General features: G+C 42.4%; 1 long non-coding RNA gene across 5 annotated transcripts; it reads left to right on the top strand.

The window, feature by feature from the left end:
- The first annotated feature begins 158 nt into the window (after positions 1-158).
- LOC111259937 (uncharacterized) lies at positions 159-20118 on the top strand. Of its 5 annotated transcripts, none has more exons than XR_002679933.2 (5): positions 159-925; positions 2176-2418; positions 7377-7571; positions 7830-7908; positions 8959-9398. It is a non-coding gene; the product is annotated as an uncharacterized LOC111259937 (long non-coding RNA). The 5 variants fall into 5 exon arrangements; XR_015310801.1 differs by lacking the exons at positions 159-925; positions 2176-2418 and adding exons at positions 2431-2766; positions 18748-20118 and having other exon boundaries at positions 7298-7571; positions 8959-9101; XR_015310802.1 differs by lacking the exons at positions 159-925; positions 2176-2418 and adding an exon at positions 2431-2766 and having other exon boundaries at positions 7450-7571.
- The last annotated feature ends 1230 nt before the right edge of the window (positions 20119-21348 follow it).

The following is a 21348-nucleotide window of genomic DNA, read 5'->3' as shown; positions in this document are numbered from 1 at the left end:
ACTGTCAAAATAGCTTGAATAATTACATCATCAATGAATTTAATTTTTTCTAGTTCGCAGCTTCGAAAACACAAAAGACAGCGTATGTTCGAATCAATATTGGGCTGTATTGTAAAAAAATATGGCTACTTTTTTCGCATTCGTTTAGCATCTTAGCATACACATGCTGGCCAAGCTAAAACCAACGTAGTATTAGACGATTAGGAAATAATGGGCTTGTAGGGTTATCAGCAAGCTTTGCAGTAAACGACGCCAAAAATAGAGCGAGAAAAAAGCGACATTTATATACTAAAACTGCACGTCAGCCATCCGGCTACATGTGTATGTGGCTACAACATGGGTAAAATGTAGCTCTAATAATAATAACGAGAGAATAGCTTCCCTTTATCCGGCTTGTCGGTTCGTAATCGTAGAGACGAATTCGCCAGAGATAAAGCGATGGTTTGACTCAGCAGGGAAATACAATGGACCAGTTTTGTTCCGTTGTGTCTTCTATGGTCCGTCGTGTTATAATGGGGCCTATTTTTGGAGAAGCGAGAGAAGGCCAGGGAACGCTTATTCAATTGTCGCTGCTCAGCAGGGCGAAAGGGTCGAGTTTCGTCGGAAAAGTGAGAGAGAAAAGACGACAAGCGACATGGACCGAGTGTGATCTATACGGCCCTCGCTAGCTTTGAGAACTGTTTTGGCGGGCAGCTCATCCGGAATCATTTCCCAGATCTACGTGTCACCCGACTCTGCATAACGTGAATCTATCTAAACCGACAAAAGTGACGCACAAGATACTGACTCCGTTGTTCGTGTCTCAAAAGCATAGCTAGATAGGAAGCTGGAAAAGTATTTGTTAGTAACAAGGAAAGTATATATACATATTTGCCTATACGGATGATGCGTTTTGTCAGCGATTGTAAGATATAAACGAGGCAAGGTAAAAAAAAAAAAAAAAAAAAGTAGAAACAAAATAACACTTTTACAGAATTAATGGTAAAGTTCTATGAGTGATCTTTATGAATGGCTAATCTAGTAGAAACGATGGGATCGAGCTGCCCATTTTCAACGCTAACCCGTTCTAAAGCTTTAGCTCGTTGGGAGTTTTTATGTAGTTTCCGATTGTCTTAGTGAAAGCTATGCTTATAGAGTATGATCATTTTCACTAGATTACTTTATGGTCATCGCCGGAATTTAACTTCCGTCTGCATAGCGTTGTCGCAAATGCATTAGGTCCTTCGCGTTTTTCTGAAAAACGAGACTAAAAGACAATTTGCCGTAAATCTAATTACGAGTTATCCGGATCCTTCGAAAACTGTAGACAGCTGGAGTAAATTAGTTTACCTCACTACCCTATTAAAGGTTTATAGTGATGTGTAAGAAGAAGGAAGTTTTACGGAAGGCTATCGTTCTCACTTAGGACTTCAAAATATTCTTATGCTGCATACATGAATCGTCATCAGTTCTTCTTTTCTTCTAATGAAATTACATTCTAGGAAGCGCATTGTAATGAATTTACTGAAATAATGCGAACTTTTCTTTACTATCCTGCTTCTTCACCATACGAATTATCGATTAATTTCGATTTGAGCTAATATAATCTAGTCACCTAAATGGCGCAAGTATATTACGTTGTAAATTAGCTCGTCCCAGCTTTGCTCTGGGCTGCTAGGATGAGTGTTGGTTAGGCAGAAATTTTGTGTGAGCTAAAAAATTGTATCTGTGTTTTAAAAGCTATTAAAAAAGTAACTATCCTTTGTTTTGAAGCTGAACGTTAATTAAAAGCGAAAGCTCATTAGAATTAGGCGGATCTCGACCGTGTGTAGCGCAGTATGTCTTTTAGTTTCTCTCACACAGAAAATTCTTTACTGGTATAGAGTCTAGCCACATCAACATCTAGTACGGAATACGATTACGTAAAACCGACTCCTACATAGTCGTTGTTTGAGCTAATTAATAAATCTATTGAACTGTAGAGGTTCAAAAGTGAGGCGAAACATCTTTGCAAACAAACTGATACATGTTAGACACATGTGTGAACTTCGCTTGCGGACTTTAACCGTTGATTTCCTGAATCTAACATCGAGGCAATGTTTCGTAGTTAGATCTTGAGACTTTATAAGAACTCACTGAACGAAGCGCTCAAACGTAGACTAATATCTCAATGAAATATCTTGCTGTTTTTCTCAGGAAAGCCTTTGATACGAGTGTCAGTAAAATGAACTACCCGGCGAAAGTCACGACAGTGTTCCGGCGAATTTACATACAGCTCGAGGCTTAATCGACTAAGACTGCTGTGTGTGTGACCTTAGACGCTGTGTTTTTAAAAGAACTTTACGAATGTGTATGTTATGTTTCCTCGTTTATTTCTCTGCCGGCTGCGAGTCGTACTGTTCAAGTTAAACCTTAGCAGGATGACCGTTTTCGTTCGTCGTATGTATCATCGACTGCTATTTATCTAATTAAAACGTGGCTTTTCGTCAAAATCGCTTGCGAACTATATGAAAGGCAACCAAGAAGCTATAAACACCTTTGTACACAACTAGCCGGTACTTGTTGTCATCTGTATCATGCTTCTCACTGCCCACAAGCCTGGACACTGGCCAGTCTGGCTTAGAAACTAAGCGAAGAATGGCAGTACGATGCTGTGTGTTGTACAATGCAATCATTGGTAGATTCTAAATAATCCCATAAACCGTAAATCAACTAATTTAGGAATCACAGTTTTCGCCAAGCTCATAAAGGTGTCATGTGTATGATATAGGAGGGTAGAATATAAAGGTTAGTATGCCAAGTTGCTATAAACATTTATATAAGTGCTTGCAGTACTATTTCACAAAGGTGAACCAATGATGGGTAAACTTTGAGCGTAATTTAACGTTGAAGTGCACGGGTGTACATGTACCGTGAAGTCTGTCCGTTTATCAAGCAAATTAATTCAGCCCTACAGATATGTAGACCAAGGTACATATTTTGGATATGAAAGTCGCAAGGTAAAAAGTGTAGTAGAAGCCAAAGCTAGTGAACCCTATTTCTCTAATGAAATCAAGCTCTACGCAGTAGCAGTGCATACGTATGTCGTGGACGCTGCTGTACAATAATGTGTCATCGATAGAAGCTCAAACCTTGCTTACGAAACGCTTTGTCCGGCGAGCTAATGCCTGGATCACCCACAATTTTACTTTTACTTTATGGAAAAAAGCGTGTTATTCATCTTACCGCACCATTCATAAAAACAGACAAATATCTGCTTAAACAAGCCAAGATTCGTCGAAGCGCTAAAGTAGCCACTGTGATGTGTGTGGGTGATTGTGAAACTGGTGGAGACCAAGAGGTCGACTGTTCCTCTGGTTTTGGGAATTGTGTCGTGGGGAGAGATTGATGAGGCCAATTAGCTCCCTCCTTTTAGCCATTCCTTTGCGTCATGGCTCGAAGGCGTCGTGGGCGGACGGCTGAAACCAAGCCAGATTGGTTGCCTGCCCGCTTCCTTTCTTAGCGGCGACTGATGTTTCCTTAGCTCTTGTCAAGGGCTGTTCGGCTCTATCTCTTACCATTGTATCTCCGACGGCTCTAGTCGACCCGACAGTCCCCTCTTTTCCGAACTCCCCTTCCTCTTCCCAAATGCCGCCATTTTCCACTTACCGCACCGTCTCTGCGTCGCCCTATTCCGTAAAAGGGTTAGTCGGAAAGACGTTCACTCAAAGTCTCGGAGGCGTGGCTTGTGCCGTTATTCGTTATACAAGACACTTCTGCTCCTTTACTTTACGTACACAATTTCTCGCGAGTGAGACGAAGTAGCAGTGGTGTGGGACATAGCACATTACATCGATGTGTACGCGTGGCTGCTTTTTTTAGCACCACATTTAATATGGTGCTCGTCCTTACTCTTTTCTTCCTTATTCCCAAAATTACATTTCTTTTTTTGCCCCTGAGAAGGGGTTGAGTAGTACTCTCGACTTTTAGCGATCGTGCCACTCACAGTATAGCAGGAGAATGATCGATGACTACCCGCAGTTACAAGCGTCGTCGATCAGAAAAGCAGCAAACGAAGAAAATATAAAAGAGCAATAAAACGCCGTACACTATGTTAACTGGAATCTATCGATAAAAACTGATCTATTGTTAAGTTGAGAGAGGGAGAGAGAGTGAGAACATTTGAAGAAGAAACAGGGGCTTAGGTTGTCAGGAAGAAAGAGCTATTCCACTCCTTGATTCTGCCTTACGTTCGTTACGATGATCCGTGTATTCAAGTATCGATAGTCTCAACAGCTGAAGTTTGTTTTTAGAGAATGGAGAAGGAGCGGATAGTGGGCAAAAGGCGACCGTTACAGCAGGCCATAGGGGTCTTACTGGCTCGAATCGGCTCGACAAGGCGACACAGATCTTATATGATAGCTATACGACTGTGTAGCTGCAGCGGGGACTCGAAGTGCAGTTGATTGAGTGACGAACTCCTTGAGCAGCAAAAAAGCAGTGGGCTCAACGCGAGGGTCCACTGCTGAAGGCAAGGATCTCTTTTTCATCCTTTCCTCATTCCGTCGAACGGACTGTGACGACGAAGGCCTGTAGTACTCCGAAAGCAATTTGTGTCCGGAAATGGAAATGGATTCATAACAAGCTTTTGATGGCAGCGGTCCGCCGACCCCAAGGTCGTTACTACATAGACTATTAGGAGACAGGCAAAGAGCCGCACACACGCGCTGACACACAAGCAGACACCCATAGTCGACCACTCGCCGTACTGTACAGAAGGAGAGACCACTTAGGGATACCTCGGAAATAGCTGCTCCCGCGAGCTATAACGACGAGAACAAAGATGACAAGTAACAGCGAGCAACTCCTGCTGCGGCTTTGGCCAAGCCTGGATGAGGCAGACGAGAACACGCCTTTTACGCTCAACAAACGCAATCGATTTTTTTATGTGGAATAGTTCATTTACGTAACACTATTTAATTGTGCGCAGTGTCTAGGCGCTCGTATTGATCTTGTATGTAAGAACCAGGCAGCGACAAATGCTTGTGTCAAGCTTAAAACTGCGTAGTTACCTAAGGAAGTGTCTAAGAAGAGCTTAGTCAAAGCACAATGGAGATGATTGTGTTCAAAATGGCGTCAACGGCTATTCAAAACGATTATCTTCTTCACGTAGGAAGCAGAGCCGCGTACGAAGTTTTTCAAGATACAACCAACTTCTTTGAGCGTCTTTCCGCGCGTGCATAACTGTTGTAATCAAAGATAGCATAGTTACTTATACAATCCATAAATATACCCATATGTTGTTAATAAGTCTCTTACAGCTCCCCTTTATTGACATAATTTTTTTCAGAGTTCAATAAATTCTTAATTTGGATGGACTATGTCCCTGTGAGCCACTTTTACTCTCAAATGACCCATCATTTTCGAGTAGTTTCACGTACTTCCACGAGTGCACTACAAGCAAAATCCTTAGATAGAGTTTAATTAGACATTTAGAATAAAACCGGTTCATTAAATCTTTTGAGTAAGTTACTTCTTGGATTCAACATATTTCCTGCGCTTTTATCGGCTTCACGTGCTCTTAGTTTCTGAGCCGGTTTTCAAAATATTTGGGAAGTGGCTTTGCAATCGAAGCCTTCGAGGTTGCAACCGCTGATATCGGAAGTAGGTTTTTGTTTTGACATGTAACTCCGTATATCCGCGTCAATGAGTAGCCAAATCGTGTTATGGATCAAAACAACGTTTGCATTCTACTGTAAGGCTAAGAGAATTCAGTCTAAAATGTGACCAACACGTTACTCATAGTCGGTGGCATCCATAAACACTTATACGGTACTGTCATATATGTATGATGCTATTCTGTGAACTCCGATGAAAGAATTTTTGGTTTTCCATAATTCAACGGTCAAGCGCTATGGACAGTTTTAGTACTTAATCAAGCCAGATGGGTATATAAATAAAGGTCGAAAAAATACGGTCAGGTAGCCAGTTTGTTTAGCAATAATCGTGTGCCCTTAACCGTGAACACCGTGAAAGCTGATAGACTAAGATGCAGACCTATTCTATATCCAACATTCAAGCTTTAACCACAATGACATATCCCTCTGACAGGATGACTAGCAGCATAAATTGGTATTCTGTGCATTACATCTTCAAACACTAATGATAATTGACGACATCATGGATAAACTATAATGCGTTCAATACCCACTATGCTCCACTGTGATACTGAGGAAACGCAAACACGAGAACGTTTTTGTGATCATGTAAAACGGAAACATTTTGAAGCAAATTTACGTTGCTTGTCCGGTGACGCTGCTCGAGCCGCCATCAGCTGTCGCGCGGTAGTGTTTTGTGGCGCGGCCTGCGGCTCGAACGGTCGATGTAACCTTACCCATAAAAATAGAAATGGACGAAGAAAAATCAGGAAAAGGAGGATAAGTAGAAAGAAGCATTATGCCACACGCTCGAATGACATATGTAATTCGATGCATACCCCACCTCCTGCAACTATTGGAACCATCATCTCCGTTGACCGGCAGAAGGCGGCACGTTTAGGACTCCCCCCTGTGATACGTTGCTTTTATGCGCGGCCATTGCCAGCAAGAGAGCGACCGAATGACAGACCTACCGGTTGACCTCGGTGATGTTGCCGTCACATTTGCCTGATTAGATTTACGCAAAAATGTACAGTTGTTCTGGCACCCTGTTAGACGCTGATGTTGCTATCGCTAACACAGGCTGAAAACAAGCCACATAAGAACGCTCTTAAATGGTGGTTTTTGTTGCAGGGACTACTGCGACAGCATTTGGACATGTAGAACGAATATTTCTTAGGTAAACACTTCCTAGGCCAGAGTGTCTCTACGCCTCTAGTGATACGCTAGATACTATTGTCCTGTTGCTCCCTTAGTAACAGATACAGTATTTTTAGATAGAGAAATAAACGAATTATTGTATCCATATGCAAAAACAAACCTCATAGTAATATACACGCATGCAAAAACAAAGAAGCATAGTCGGGTAATAAAATCTACTTAACGGTGTCCTGCACTTTTGAGCTTTGAGAAGAAGATTAGCATTATATAAAGCGCCCAGGTTTTTGTTTACTTTCAGTATATATAGTAGTAATTATTGCCGCGAAATGAATATTAATTAACATGTACGTTCAAATAATAATAATATCCATTATATAGGACATTGTAATAACTTGAACAACGCAAGTTAGCCCTGTGAGTATGTATTAAGCAATAATCATTTGATGCGCTCTCGTGGAGTCCGTATAGATAACAAATCTATCCGTGTTAATTATTTTTTCATCTAAATAAACACCCTCCAGTGAAGCAGGTTCTATTCACCGATACTGTATGAAACATCCAAAGAACTGATGATACCTTTATGCACTTCCGATTTGCTAGTGAGAAAATCTTCTCTTCTACCACTACGTTGTGCTATTTACCGGCTGTTCATCATCATCTTCTTTTCACGAAGAGGTCTTGTAGGGCGTACAAAGGACACTGTGGATTGGCGACACGACGAGAACTTCATCTCGTGACGAATTAGGCATAGTTGGATCGCTCTACACGAGCGCACAAGTATGATCCAAGTGCCAAGTAAGTGAGCATGAAAGAATGGCGGTTGATTAGTCTGTTACTGGGTTATAAGGTTCAGGGCCGCTCCGATAAGCAAGACTCACCTTTCAGTAAGCGCCATTTTGTTGTACGAAGAAGAAGAACTTCGTTGTATGCATGTGCATACTCACACAGCGGACTACTATCTATAGGCATCGTATGTAAATTCGTATGCACGTATGCAGGATCTAATAAGAACGCTAGTACTTTTGACCTAATGCTCTCTATTTATCCTTCCAGGAGAAGCGCAGTGGGCACATTTTTTACGGCGGATAATGTTTATTTCATTCAAACATGGAAGCGACCCGTTTACTTTACGGTAATAAGAGCATTAAAAACTAGAAGCTATATGGCTCATTTATAGACATATCTCTTAATAGATAACCAAATTTCGTATGTAATCAGCCACAATTGCTTAAATTGCATAGTTTGCATACACTCGTAGATTAGATATTAGCAAATGCTAAAATCTGAGCGCGTACCTACGGCTGACGAGCAAGTGAAGCCTTAGGTTACCTGGTAGAGAATACTGACCAAAGAATAAACATTATATAATGGACTATTTCAGTTCCGTGAAGGGACATTTGTCAATGATTAACTAGCCTTAGATCTCAGATTTGCTGACAATGTTGGTAAACGTATTTGCACTCGAATCAAAGTGCACCTTTCGTAGAGGCAAGAAAAATCATTTTATTCATGTATTATTTGATCTCGTAATGGATTCGAGTAGAGCGGAAATATGTACTGCTTAGATGTGTGGATCGTCCAGCATTTCATTGTATTACTAGGATATAGTTCGTGTGCTTACGCGCGGGGCATCAGACCGCTTTACACCCGATAGTACCTCTTTGGGTGATTTCATTTTAAGATATCAGCTGAGAAAAACACACGGTGAACAATTGTTTGTTACGAACGTTCATTTGGGTGGGAGAGCACTCACTGTTTTCGTGCCTGGTACTTTTCCTCGAGTGTTTCCCAGGCGTTATCGGGTTACTGTGAGTAATAATGAGCACAAGGGACATATCGACTTTAGAATCGCAGCAAAAACAACGAACAAACTGTAGAGTTGCTTAGAGTAAAATCTGCCATGGGGGATCTCCCCTTTGCCTTAGCGATTTGCACACGGTTTTTGATGATCACATTTGGGAGAACGGTAAGTCTGACTCGTTTCCGCGATCTCAAACGACGTATCTGGCTGTAAATGCTTCTTTTCATAGGAAAGAACTTATTCAGTTTGTAGTTTTATAAGGAGTTAGGCAAAGGAGAAAAGTTTAAGGCAACGTGTTGTTGTTGCTGCTCCTGCTGTCTTCATTGTTATGGAGTTAGTTCTACCGCATAATTTCGTTCGCTATCGTTTCACCTATTGCAGGCCCTGCCTGCCAACTAGGATGAACGCATTCTAGTGAGTCGCAAGTAAATCTGTCGTCATTACACTGTGACATGCATGAACGCGCCAAGTAATCGACGGAAACTTCTCAAGATGCAAATGACGAGATGCAGTCATCTGAGTCGGTAAGGAATCGGCCGATCAGTCACACCGATCGCTTACAAGTGTTCTCTGTCCCTCACAATAATATACGAATGTTTTCAACTCGGACAGGAAGCGCTATCAAAAAAGTGATGGGCACGTAGAACGAGAGCTTATTTTTGCCGAAGCCGTTGCTAACTTCACAAACAGACCAGTGCACGCTACGATATTATGTATACACATATATAATTGAGATTAACGAATAAACCTCGTGTCATCTATCGCGCATTGTAAACTGCCGCAGCCTTTCGATCCGCCCTTGTTTCATTACACAACGTAAATGCCTACAAAATTTCAGTTTTGACTATTTGACAAAAATAAGAATAATTTTCCTTTTTCTACAACTAGTATTCATTCGAAATGTTTATAAAGCTTCGGTCTATTTCGTACACTCAGGACCGCTGTGTAGATACCAGAAATGCTCAACACCAAAAAGTTCTTGGCTTTCCGACACAGCATCGTTTCTATACACCTTTCTTATTAATTTGCCTGTGCACAAATTTTCTAAGAGAGCCAGCATATTCAGTCGGTTTTGCTTCTATCCACCTGCATTAGCTTGCCATTCGGTTTCAGTGATATGGCGTTTATTATGATTCATTTTAAACTATGTACAAAAAAAATGTTTGTACGCTTCTTGGGAGACGCTTCACCTCGACCGCTATGCGAGTTTGTTTTGAGAGTCGTAGTAATTAGTCTTCTTGGTAGTTAACTTTCAGAAAATTAGCAATTCTTAGTGACAACATGTACGAGCAGCTGGAAGTTATAAGTCCTTAAAGGTATAAGCTTGTCACTATATGCTACTTTATATGCCGCAAACCGCGTCATCTGTGCTCCTTCAATCGGCTTCATAAACAATGGCAGCAAGCTTACCGCTCCATAATTGAGAGCCGGCCCTGTGATACCGAATCAGAGCACCCAGTACTACAGATGAATAAGAGGCAACTAAGTTTAGCATATGGGGCATAAATGAAAGCGCACCTTAGAGCCTTAGAGCTACCAAATTTTGTACTTGTCAATGTTCCATCAGTGAGACTTTTTTGCCTCCCCCAGCACGGAATTTGATAAAACTTTCGTGATCTAACAGTGGACGCCATTGCCCGACTCGACAGCGCTACCAGCTAGCGCGCGTAATTTTGGTCCACCAAATAGATAAAGGGAGTTTAACCTGACCTTGAGATCTCGCTAACTAACTGGTATAAAGATTCAGAACAATCGTACTAACCGCTGCTCCCAAAAAAAACTTTGCCCCTTCGAGACACAGTTTCAAAGGTATGGTGCGAAACATTTAAGCAATATAAGCAAACTGAAAAGGCTCTTATAGACGACTGAAATGTCGCCTGTGGCCTTTTAGTGCCGCCAGGCCTTTAGTCGAATGTGGGCTGGCATGTACTACCATTGTTGAGGGCGAGATGTCTCCAACTAGCATTGTGAAGAAGAAGAAAAGAAGATCCAAATACGCCCTTCGCTCTGATAACGTTCAAGTTCAAGGACGCCGTCTATACTAATGCTGTAAGCATTGTAATACTGGGCACAGGAACTATGGTAAGTGTCATCTCCACATCTTTTCTACAAAGGACTGCCGCGGGTGGCGCCGCATCCGCATTACAAGAAATGAATGTAGTATGGTCGACACAGAAATCGTCTAGATTAGTGAAGGGTACCATCGGCTCCGCAAAAATAGCTACATTACACGAGGCGCCTCATTTGTTTCCCAATGATATCTTCGTGATTTAGCGTAGTTTAATAGATTTATACCCGTGAAGAACCTACCACGAATCTTGCGGATCAATGCCTGTGCAATATAGTAAGGCTCAAAGGCGCGTGGTAAAGGAACAACCGAATTGTTTAAATAAGCGCACACAGAGGAAGATATGTGGACCGTAACCGTACGTAAACGTCTTCTCCAAGTACAAAGCCAGAAAAGGCGTTCGGGGCTTGCTTGCTTGCTTGATACACTCGCCTGAAAATACCGCATGATGACTTCGGGTGGGCGTTTAGTAAACAGACTGGATTTCTTCTGATCCACCGGGTCCAGCATGCAAATGCCACCCAAAAAAAAGTAAATTAGAGCTCTGTAAGCGACTTCGCATGGGGGCGCGAAGTAAAAATCTTGCACCCCTAAGTAGGTGCAACGGGCGCTAAACCAGATAGTAATTACATATTCTCACAAAATGAACCTTGCGCACAAACAGCTTGTCTTGCTTATTGTTCTATTCTTGTCTACAGATCTTGTCCATTGGAAATTGAATGAACAAAACGGACTTTTTGCCTCTTCGACGTATTGAAAGACCAGAATTATTTCTACCATGGACTTATTATCAGTTGGGCTTTTCCAACATGAATTACTGTGGACTAAGCGAATGACCTTCAAACTGGCCAACTAAAACTATTGATACAAGGCCAACATATCCTCGGCCACGTTTCAGTGGCTGGTGAATTGCGTGTCTAGAAAACTCAAGCAACAAATGGCATTAATCTGTCTAGACGATCTCGTAACTTTCTTCAAAAGATTTGAGGGGCATCCGCAGCATCTGCGGCAGGTACCATAGAGATCTTATTGACTCTCCGACGACAATCCACCTTCTTCATGAAAAGCTTCATGAAGTTTGCATTATATTATATTGCATCGCATTGCGCTCCACCCACAGTTTCTCCAAAAACTCCACATGGGCTGTTAAGTGCAGGAGATGCTTTTCCTGTACTTGGAGTAACTCATACCAGCTAGTATTTCTGCACCAGAAAAAAGCCTATTTTCCAGCACTTCCACGACGGACTAAAACAGAGCTGCAGACGAACGCTTGTAGGGTCAGACTCGGAGTTGTCCTTGCCTGATACTAGGTCGGCAGAGAGGCGTGTGGTTGCCTAAGGTAGCTGGCTTTTCTGGGCTTCAAAAGATGAAACGGTGAATCCTTTCAAACAAAATATCTGGCAGTCATGTGGGCGGTGAAGAAGTCCTATTCTTTTTTGATCGGACGACGATTCACAGTGATCACCAAAAGCAGCACGCTAATGTACCTGCAATATGAAATGAAAATTCTTTTGCGCTACGATGACGAGAAATTGACTAGTTTACACCAAAAGAAAATATGTTCTGTCGCTCCATGGCACAGGGACTGCGGTCCGTGTGCGACAGTAGTGAAAGAGTTGCCCCGTCCGACAGAAGATGAAGCCAAATACCAAACAATGACTGTTCAGGCGACGATGAGTTCCCAACTCATTCGTTCTCTGATTTGAATCTGCATTTTATAAGTCTATTCCGAGTTGGGCCGCGCTAAAGTTCTGGATGGTAAAGCGCTGCATTTGCCTCGTATATTTTTTCCAGTTGCCTGCACGACCTAACGATGAGTTCAGGTTGTCTACACTTTACAACATCGCTACGGCGCCTCTTCTGGGCGATTTGATTCGTTCCGGTGTGTGCGACTTTAAGATCCCTATCAAACAGCTGAAGGCCAATGGCGTAGCAAAAGAGGCTGCTCGAACCGTTACCAAGCTGCTTGTCTGTATCATTGGTGAGGAGCTTAGGTACTCTTGCTGTCCAAAATTATGTTTATCATCAAAACCGCAAAAAGCCAAACCTATGAATTACCCTACAAACTTAAAGCCGTGTTAATCGATATACTTCCGTACTCGCGCATTATGTATTCGATGATTTCAAAGGCCCTTCGAAGGTTGGTACAGCTATGCCGCCACCGCCGGTTATGTAAGGCTCGAAAGGCGAAATGTTTCGGGTGCTCGCCCAAGGCTATTGAGTGTCTCCACCAGTAGTTCTGGGATATCTGTGAAATTCGTGTCGAGGTTCCATCCATGAGGTAACGTAAAACGATGGAGCGCATCTCATACGACGATCTATCATGATTAACCTACACGATACAAACCTACAGGACACTGGCATGAGGGCATCTCGCTCAGCAGAGGTGGTTTATACACAACGAACTTAACTTAAATAGTTTCAGAACAGTTTGGGTATTCAAGGCAAAACTTAGGGTCCCGTGAACTCAGTCTTGCCTGAACAAAGGCAAAATTTGTACCAGTAAGGATCAGATTCGGCGGCTAGATATACAATATGGATTTAAAAGTGATCTGTTAGACAGTTAAGGCCCAGGCAGGAGCTTTCCCTCAAAAGACTCTCTGCTCGAGGTAACTACTAACGTTGAAGGATATCGCCGGTCTTACTGTCCCTAGTAGAGTACCTCAAAACGTTGTCTCATTTATCTGCTTGATAAGGAAGCACATGATAACATAAACATAACATTAGGGAATCAATAGATAATAAATAACAGGGATAATAACTGCTACATTGGTCTGAATCAAGTGATGAAAGTAAACAGTAGATTTTCAGAGTGATCGTATACACATGTGAATTTTACTAAGCTGAAACAAAAAAGAGGCTCGCGGTAGCTGAGACAGCGAACGAGGCTTTCATAGCTAGCTTCCCTCTAACTGACTTGACCATAGCATCTCGTTTACCAGCTTTCTGGATGAAATTGGGACTTATCCATATTATCACGCAGTTATGTTTTGTCCGAAGGAAAATGGAATAATAATCAGCCTCAACTTCTGCGAGAGAAAAACTTCTGATAAAAATAAACTGCATAAATAAAATGAATCATTTGCATTTTACCTATAACATGATACATTCAAACAAAAACTTTATTTCTTATGTAAAAATGTTGAGTTTTCTATATGTAATTGAAGGAGCCTGCACGAACCGTCGTTTCTCGAGCTTTCTAGAAATTTTATTCTTCAAGTCATCGTACCGACAAGATTATGAGATGCATGACTGTCCAATACTTGCTATTATCGAATGCACTAAGGCGCTATGTAAACCTGAAATATTGAACAGCGATTAGTGAATTTATTTATAAATAATACAGCCCCTTAATAGGAGTTTGCAGCGCTTGAGATGCGTATAGCGATGAGACCAGTGGGCAGCTGCCTGCCGAAAGGAAGGAACGCAACATGAAGACGCTACAATGCGCAAGAGAGAACTGGCCGTGACAGTAATGAATGAAAGAGGTCCTAGAGGGGCTCCTCTCCAGGGAAATAACATATAAAAATAGTAATAATAATAATAATAGTACATATATCTATCCGTCGTCCAATTCAGCCTACAGAGAACATCACGAACGCCCTTTCTACCGCATCCGCTATGATCTAAGGGACGCTATAGGAGAGGTCAACAAAATAGTAAAACGCATTATTTACGAAGTAATGTATATTTTCCTTCAGGAGCTATCTCCTACTTATGATTACGTTGTATACCGCAAGCGCAGCCTGTGCCTTCATATTTCACAACTAAGTAGATATTTGTGGTATAAGTCTTCGTGATAGAAAAATGAGAGCCCATAAAGAAGGGCTATTTCCCTGTCAAACAAAATATACGAAAAAGGACAATTGGAATGAAGATCGCAGTAGAATGTTACCGCACATCAAGGGCGTTGGTGTCTTTCCTAAGATCCATGCTCCAACACCGCACTGCTTACGTAAAACGGGATTGAGAGTATTTAGTGGTTCCTGAATTTGTAAAAAAGCACCCTGTATTCAAACGAACAGAATATTGAAGCATTAAGTATCTTTGCATCTTTCAATCGTAACCGTTTCTGTACGGGTCACATCCATAAAAACAAATAAGTACGTGTTAAACGCGCAAGATATTTCAGAATCGACGATTCTTTGTGACGCCATCGGTACGCAATGATAGCTCTGTTTTGATGGCTGTCTATGAATTGTCCGGTGTGATTGTCGTATATGACATTATCTATTCAGTCAAGCCTTGATAAGATTACCAGTTCAAGCATAGCCTTTCCAACATCAATTCAAGTCAGGTTTTGACAGTTAAACACTTGCAGATCCCTGTTGACCCTATTTGATACATATCGACGTTCCCCACCTTCACAGCCGTGCCGAGCATCTCAACACACTAAGCAGCAGACGCCTTGTGACGAGTTCCTGATCGTGCAATAATCGTCGTTCAGTCATTTAGTCGTCTTATGTGGCGCCGATTGAGCCGCTTGCATCTATACACTAACCTTTTTTGCACTGATACGTATATTTACGCAGTAAGTTCTCAGCGACCTTGTTGGCTGGTTTCTTGGCGCCATCCAGCAATAAAAAGGCTATCGAATATAAAATGTTGGGCATTGCTACTCGAGGTAACTTCCAAAATGTCGCACATCCTAAACCGTACAAGCTTTCAGTTTACATATTAACCTTATAATTAATTTCAGCTTTGTCTAAGATTCCTCGAGAAATGATCATAACTTTTTCTCGCATCATCCTTGCCAGTGAGTGAACCTTTTCTTTTCCTGTGACTGCTGTTTGAAAGTACCTAATAAAGGAATCAGCTACATACTGGGGTTACTAATAACATTATAACACACGCTTGTCGTGACGACATTCACCACACAGTTCTGAGCAAATATCGAAGAGCTGCTACTTGTTTGGCTTAGATTTCCCCTATAGAAGGGGTGCCAGCTTCCTAATACAAGGTATAGACTGGATATATAAGCGACCATCGCAGCTCTTAAAATACTTCATCGCATCTTACATGCGTAAAAAAAATCACAGTTATACTTTAAACACATATTTGTTTATTAATTGGTGTGGAACATAACATGACAACATTAGCCGTGTACGCGGAACGTTCCTTGGCTTAGTAGAGACGCTTTGGAACCGAAATTGATGCTGAACAGCATATACGAGTCGTTAACTGAGGTACAAATATTTCTCATAGGTGTTTCTAAACTCGCTAATCGCGATTTTATGGCGCCGTACGAGGAACGTCAGATTTAAGGTTGGATTTCCCTTTTGCTCTGACATCAATCGAAATTTGCGCAGTCTTCCTAAATCTTCCAAAGGTATCACTTTCTTCAGGTTCGTATTCGATAATAATCTTCGGTTACAGTTGAATGAAAAACATCTACACAAAAATTAGAATCTTTTGATAATATTTATAAGGAGAGATGGGTTACTCTATTAATCTATACGTTGAAGCTGCTATTTCGGTAATCCGCTTGTGTTGGAAAACATAATGGATATTGGAAACGTGTTGTATGCGGCTCAAGATCTTTGAATGCAAGTGTGAATTTGTCGTTCAGAGATGTTATTGTATATCTGAGTCCTATTTAAAATATCACAGTGATCGCAACCGGGGGGCCTATTACTCACTATAATTGCATCCATTTACCTAGCAAAAAAAAATCGAATATTTTTCACACTCACTTGACTTCAAAATGTAGGCATGCACATTTGTATTGGATATCCAGTGTCTCAAAATATCGACCAGATAGGTAACCAGATATATATATATATTTATATATAGAAGTACATCTGCGTTTCTGAGAGGTCATTATTGAGAGTGACGTTTGTTAAGCTATATGTTTAATATGCGCCACGTAATGCAAGTATGAAACAGAGAACAGAAGAAGGTTCAATACATCGAGACAGAATATAACAGATCTATTTTCTATAGACGAGAGTGTTCTTCATAAGGCGGTACTGCTTGCTCTGACGTGACACAAACACGTGCAGATAACGTCATCTTTACCAGGTGCTTGACCTGTCTGATTTCGACTTCTTGATTCAGAATGCGCTTTCGGAGGGGTTCGCTTAGACAAAAACGAAATTCATGGTAGCAAAGCCATAGGGCATTGTAGAGGCCTAGCTTACCACGCGTAGTTCACTCAATCTACCTATCGAAGGGAGTCTCTAGAACTCAATGGAGGGGGAGGTAGAGGTCTCGCTATTTCCTTCTTGCCCGTTGCGTTGTCCAACGCTACAGCACGATAGCGTGGCTGTAACTCCTTTTTTCCCTTCTACTACTGCTGCTGTTGCTGCCTCTGCTACTGTTGAGTGCTTCTGTTAGGTCCATCTTCTACCTTACCCTCTTCACTTTTATCCAATTCTATACTAAAAGCTTCCCCGTGAGAGAGCCATGGACCAAATTCAGCCGGCGGCCGGGGCGCTGCGACTCGACGGCTGAGTTGGCAAAAGGACGACAACGACACCGCCGCCGCTGCCGCCGCCAACGGGGGCTAGACTGAACAAACGCTGAAGCGATGACACTTCGCCCGTTCTAGCGCCCCCCCCCCCCCCCCCTTTTTTTGTTCTCGGTTTCTTCCCGCTACTTTGAATTGCAGTGGGCATAGCAGCACTGCCCTCTTTCGAAATGCTGTTGCCCTCCGACGCCGGCACTGCTCCCGCTGTTGATGCTGCTGTTACCCCCTAGTGCGGCTGCTAGTTGGTACTGTCAGCCGCTACCCTCCACCAGTCGCTCTTCTTATCGTTCTGCTTCTCTTCTGCGCTCTCTCACTCGCGCACTCCCGTTCTGTCACCGCACTTTTTTTTTCTTTTGCTTTGGGCTTTGTGCAATTCAATTGACCCCCCTGAGCGAACACGGACCGTTTACTGGGAATACAATTGAGTCTATGGCCTGACGGTCCCAAGGACAGAGTCCTGCCGCCGTCCGTACTAACCCCCACAGCGCAGCCACCGCCCAGCCTACTTCGCCTCTTCCATATCCAGAGCATTCTTTGTCTCTTTAAGAAGCAGGCAGAAGCGGGAACGGCAGTCCGGTATGGTCTTCTCGGTCATTGCATCTCGGCTACGAATCGAGATGCTGTCCCCGTGGGGCGTCAGGCCTACTGCTGCTGCTAGCCGTATCGCGAAAAAAGCTGGCATTAAGAGGAGGCGGAAGAAGCGCACGCCGTCGCCTTTTCTCCCACTGGCTTGCCAGTGTGAGCAGCGGAAGTACATGACATCTTCACAAATAGAAGTAGGCACCTTAGAACGTGATCTTCGACGGTTGGTGAAAAGCATGAGGAATAGAAAGGTATAAAGTGAGTAGAATGTGTGCGCCCAAGGAGCGGGTGCCCGCCAACGCATCTTCTGCGCCAGGCACACAGATGGACACACAGTGTATTCGGCGCTAAGAGAGAAGACATTTCCATAAGAGTGGACACAGACGCACATTGACATCATGGAGGTATCAATCTCTAGTCCATTTTCGCCCAGTATAGGCTTGGTTCAGGCATAGGCTAGACAGGCTGCTGGATGTTTTGATTGGATTCGGTTTTGGCAGTCGTACTGATCGAATCGAGTTGTGAAACTTCCCTCGGGCGTGGCATTTGCTAAACAGAGATAATAGTCTTTAAATGTTGCAGTGCCTGATTGTTATACAATGGATGTGACGTCCCACGCTAGAAATGCTAGGTACTTTTGAAGGCCCATATAATTCTTGTGCTTGAAGCCTGCTGTATTTTAAGCAATTGTAGACCGTTGAATTAGCAGGCCATATAACGAAACGTTTGCTCCGCGATTTACATTGTTTGTGTTTAGGTGCCTGAGGTCAGCTTAATAGTCGATACGCTATTAGGTAATCTGAAATGTTTCTTAATAAAAACGACTCTATGTTAATCATACGATATGTTTGATATGGGCGCTTTTGGTAACCAACAAAGCTGTTACGAATAAATGTTATTTAATTGTCTGCAGAAAGCAATTTCTAACAGTTGTTTTAAACGCATCATTCCTCTGTGTACTACCTACTCATTCAAAGGAAGCAGGCTAGACTCACAATAAAGCTCAAAGGATTGGCGAGTAACGCGTTTTCTTCATGTATTGTTTGCGCAGGAGTAATGTGACAACAGTTGCACTACAGTATATGGTCGGCCTTTTCGCGCAGTCTCGCACGCTATCTCCGCATACAACGGTGCGCAACGTACGACGACATTCGCTTGCATACGAGGCTCCATTAATATCAATTTGTCCCTCTGGCTGAATCCGCTACTCCTACTGCCGTCGGCGGTACAGCCTCGTCTACCGCCCTTAACCCTACCCTCTTCTGGGGGTTACACAGCAGGAATTCGAGCTTTCGGAAGTGGTTTCCAAGGAAAGGTAAATCGCAACCCGAATTTCCCTGAGACAGCTCCGTGTACTTCCTCAGCAGGCCATGCTCTCTAGGACAATCGCACTCTTCGTGACTCGTGGGAGGGACAATGGGGTAAATGAAAAACCTCCCTTGCCTTTGTGGAATGACTGTGACCGATTGCCGCGTTTCATCCTTGGTCGCGCCGCGCGCTTCGTCTCTTAGGAGCCTATCTACTCTTCGTACTATTTTCTTCCTTCCCCTTCCAACAATGAAAACCCAGGCGGCTGAGGCCGAGAAGGACTAGAGCAGACAAACCGAGACAGAGTGTCGACAACTGAAGCGAACCATATACACAGGCACACATCTACCCATCTACACACTATATGCATACATACTCAAGGTTCACTTACATCCGTACACAGTCGTTTCGTGACAACTCGAGACGAACCCACTTTCAGACACTGCTTGCCAGCTTGTTTTCTATTCGGCCTTCTTCCGCCTATCTTCGTCCATGCGTGACTAAGCAAGCCTTTGTCAATTCTGCAGTCCGACGGACCGACCAAAACCATAGCCTCTCAGACGACTTAATATCAAGTAAGTTGTCCGAGCACTAAACACACTGGTGTTCTAGGTTGCTGCAAACCGTGCATTAACCCACAGATCGGACACTTTGTAGTGAGTCTATTGACAGACAGAAGGGAACGATAAGAGAACAGAAAATGATTTGCATGGGTGCTACACTAAGCACCAACGCCGTACATTTTCATATATGGCGCGAAACGTTCACAGTTATTTTCTACTGCTTTGATAGCTTATATGTAGGTCAGCTAGCTACCTGTTGATGATGCCGCTCGTATGGTACCTGTAATCTTGGCAGCACAAAATCTATCTGATCGATTACCGTAATAGTTCCATTCCAAATAATATCAGGAATTAAATGTCTTTCATTAATGGTTAATTGGTTGATTACAGTTACCGGTCGTCATTGGGCAACTGTATTTTCCTTAAAAACAAGAAGTTTCTCATAGCTGGAGTGTAATAGTTCAAGTATTGTTCGTTATCGTACATACTTGAAACGAATTTAGTGACGATGCTTGTTATATCTAATAAAAAGAAGTACAGGTTTCGAGTTCTAGCTAAGAGTTCTGTCTTGGAGTTGGAGAAAATTTTTGTAGTTAAATGTTCGAAGCGTACTCCATATGCCTTGACGGTACAGCTTAGGTTAGTTGAGCTGCTTAGCATTAGCAAGACTGTGTAATGATCTCACGCGCGGACCAAATATTGATAAATCCTATAAGAAGCTTAGCTCTCGCCAGGTAATTAGCGGCCAAAACGCCCCGATATACTACAGTAAAGTCATGTTGTTGATATTATAATAGTTATACTAAGCTATTATGGGCCTTATTGGTAAGCTACATAACGTTAGGCCTGAAGTTCATCTGTATTTTTATACAGATGAACTTCAAGCAGACTAAACAGTTCTTAGCTGTTCGCACGCTAAGTCTTCAACGAATTATTAATATGTTTTCAATTAGAATAGTCAGACAAATTGGTTGAACCTAAACAACTATTTCGAGTTTTGCTACGTTGCGACATCACTGCCTACCTGCCTACCTACCTACCTACCTACCTACCTACCTACCTACCACAACTGATCCACATATGTCTATGAAGCTGAATTGCCTCTTCTATGAACCTAGCTTATACTATAGCGCGATTAATTAATGTACGGTAAGAAATTATACATGTCTAACTATGAGTCCTCTTCCATAGACTCTCTATAAACTGTGTGATATTGCGACTCATAGTAACGAGGTTTCAGGCCTCGAAGAAATAATGACAAACTTTATTAGATCCATGACAAAATATTACACATTTACATTAGCTCTGCATAGAGATATAGTTGCTTGTCTATTGGCGCCTTAATGCTTTGTTGATTTGAAAAATCTGGTCCTGAGTGTTGCTTTTCGTTTCTCAAAAATGGAGCCAACCCTTTTAATGGAGTTGAACGTCTAATCTTATTAACAGATTTTTCTCAATCAGTTTTAACAGTTCAATAGGCTATTCGCAGTATTAACACGTGTGAAAACAGATTGTGCTGAAAGTTTTCCTTTTACGACGAGGCTTGATGTCCTTCCTCATTACATTCTCCTCTGACGGATTTGATCTTTTCGGCAGAAGCCGACAAGAACGCCGGGTTTAACGACCCGTAGCCCAACGGTGTATGATTCAGTGCCTCAATGAACTTTCATTATAGCGGGGCAAACTAGATATACGTAGGCATATACGATCTTCTCAGCAGAAAAGTAGAAGGTGCTGATTGTTAGGTTGTTCGTATGGCAGTCTATAGATTTCGCTTTCCA

The sequence above is a fragment of the Varroa jacobsoni genome, unplaced genomic scaffold, assembly GCF_002532875.2.
Source record: "Varroa jacobsoni isolate VJ856 unplaced genomic scaffold, vjacob_1.0 scaffold_386, whole genome shotgun sequence".
Lineage (NCBI taxonomy): Eukaryota > Metazoa > Arthropoda > Arachnida > Mesostigmata > Varroidae > Varroa > Varroa jacobsoni.
This window is presented reverse-complemented; position numbering and strand designations above follow the sequence as displayed.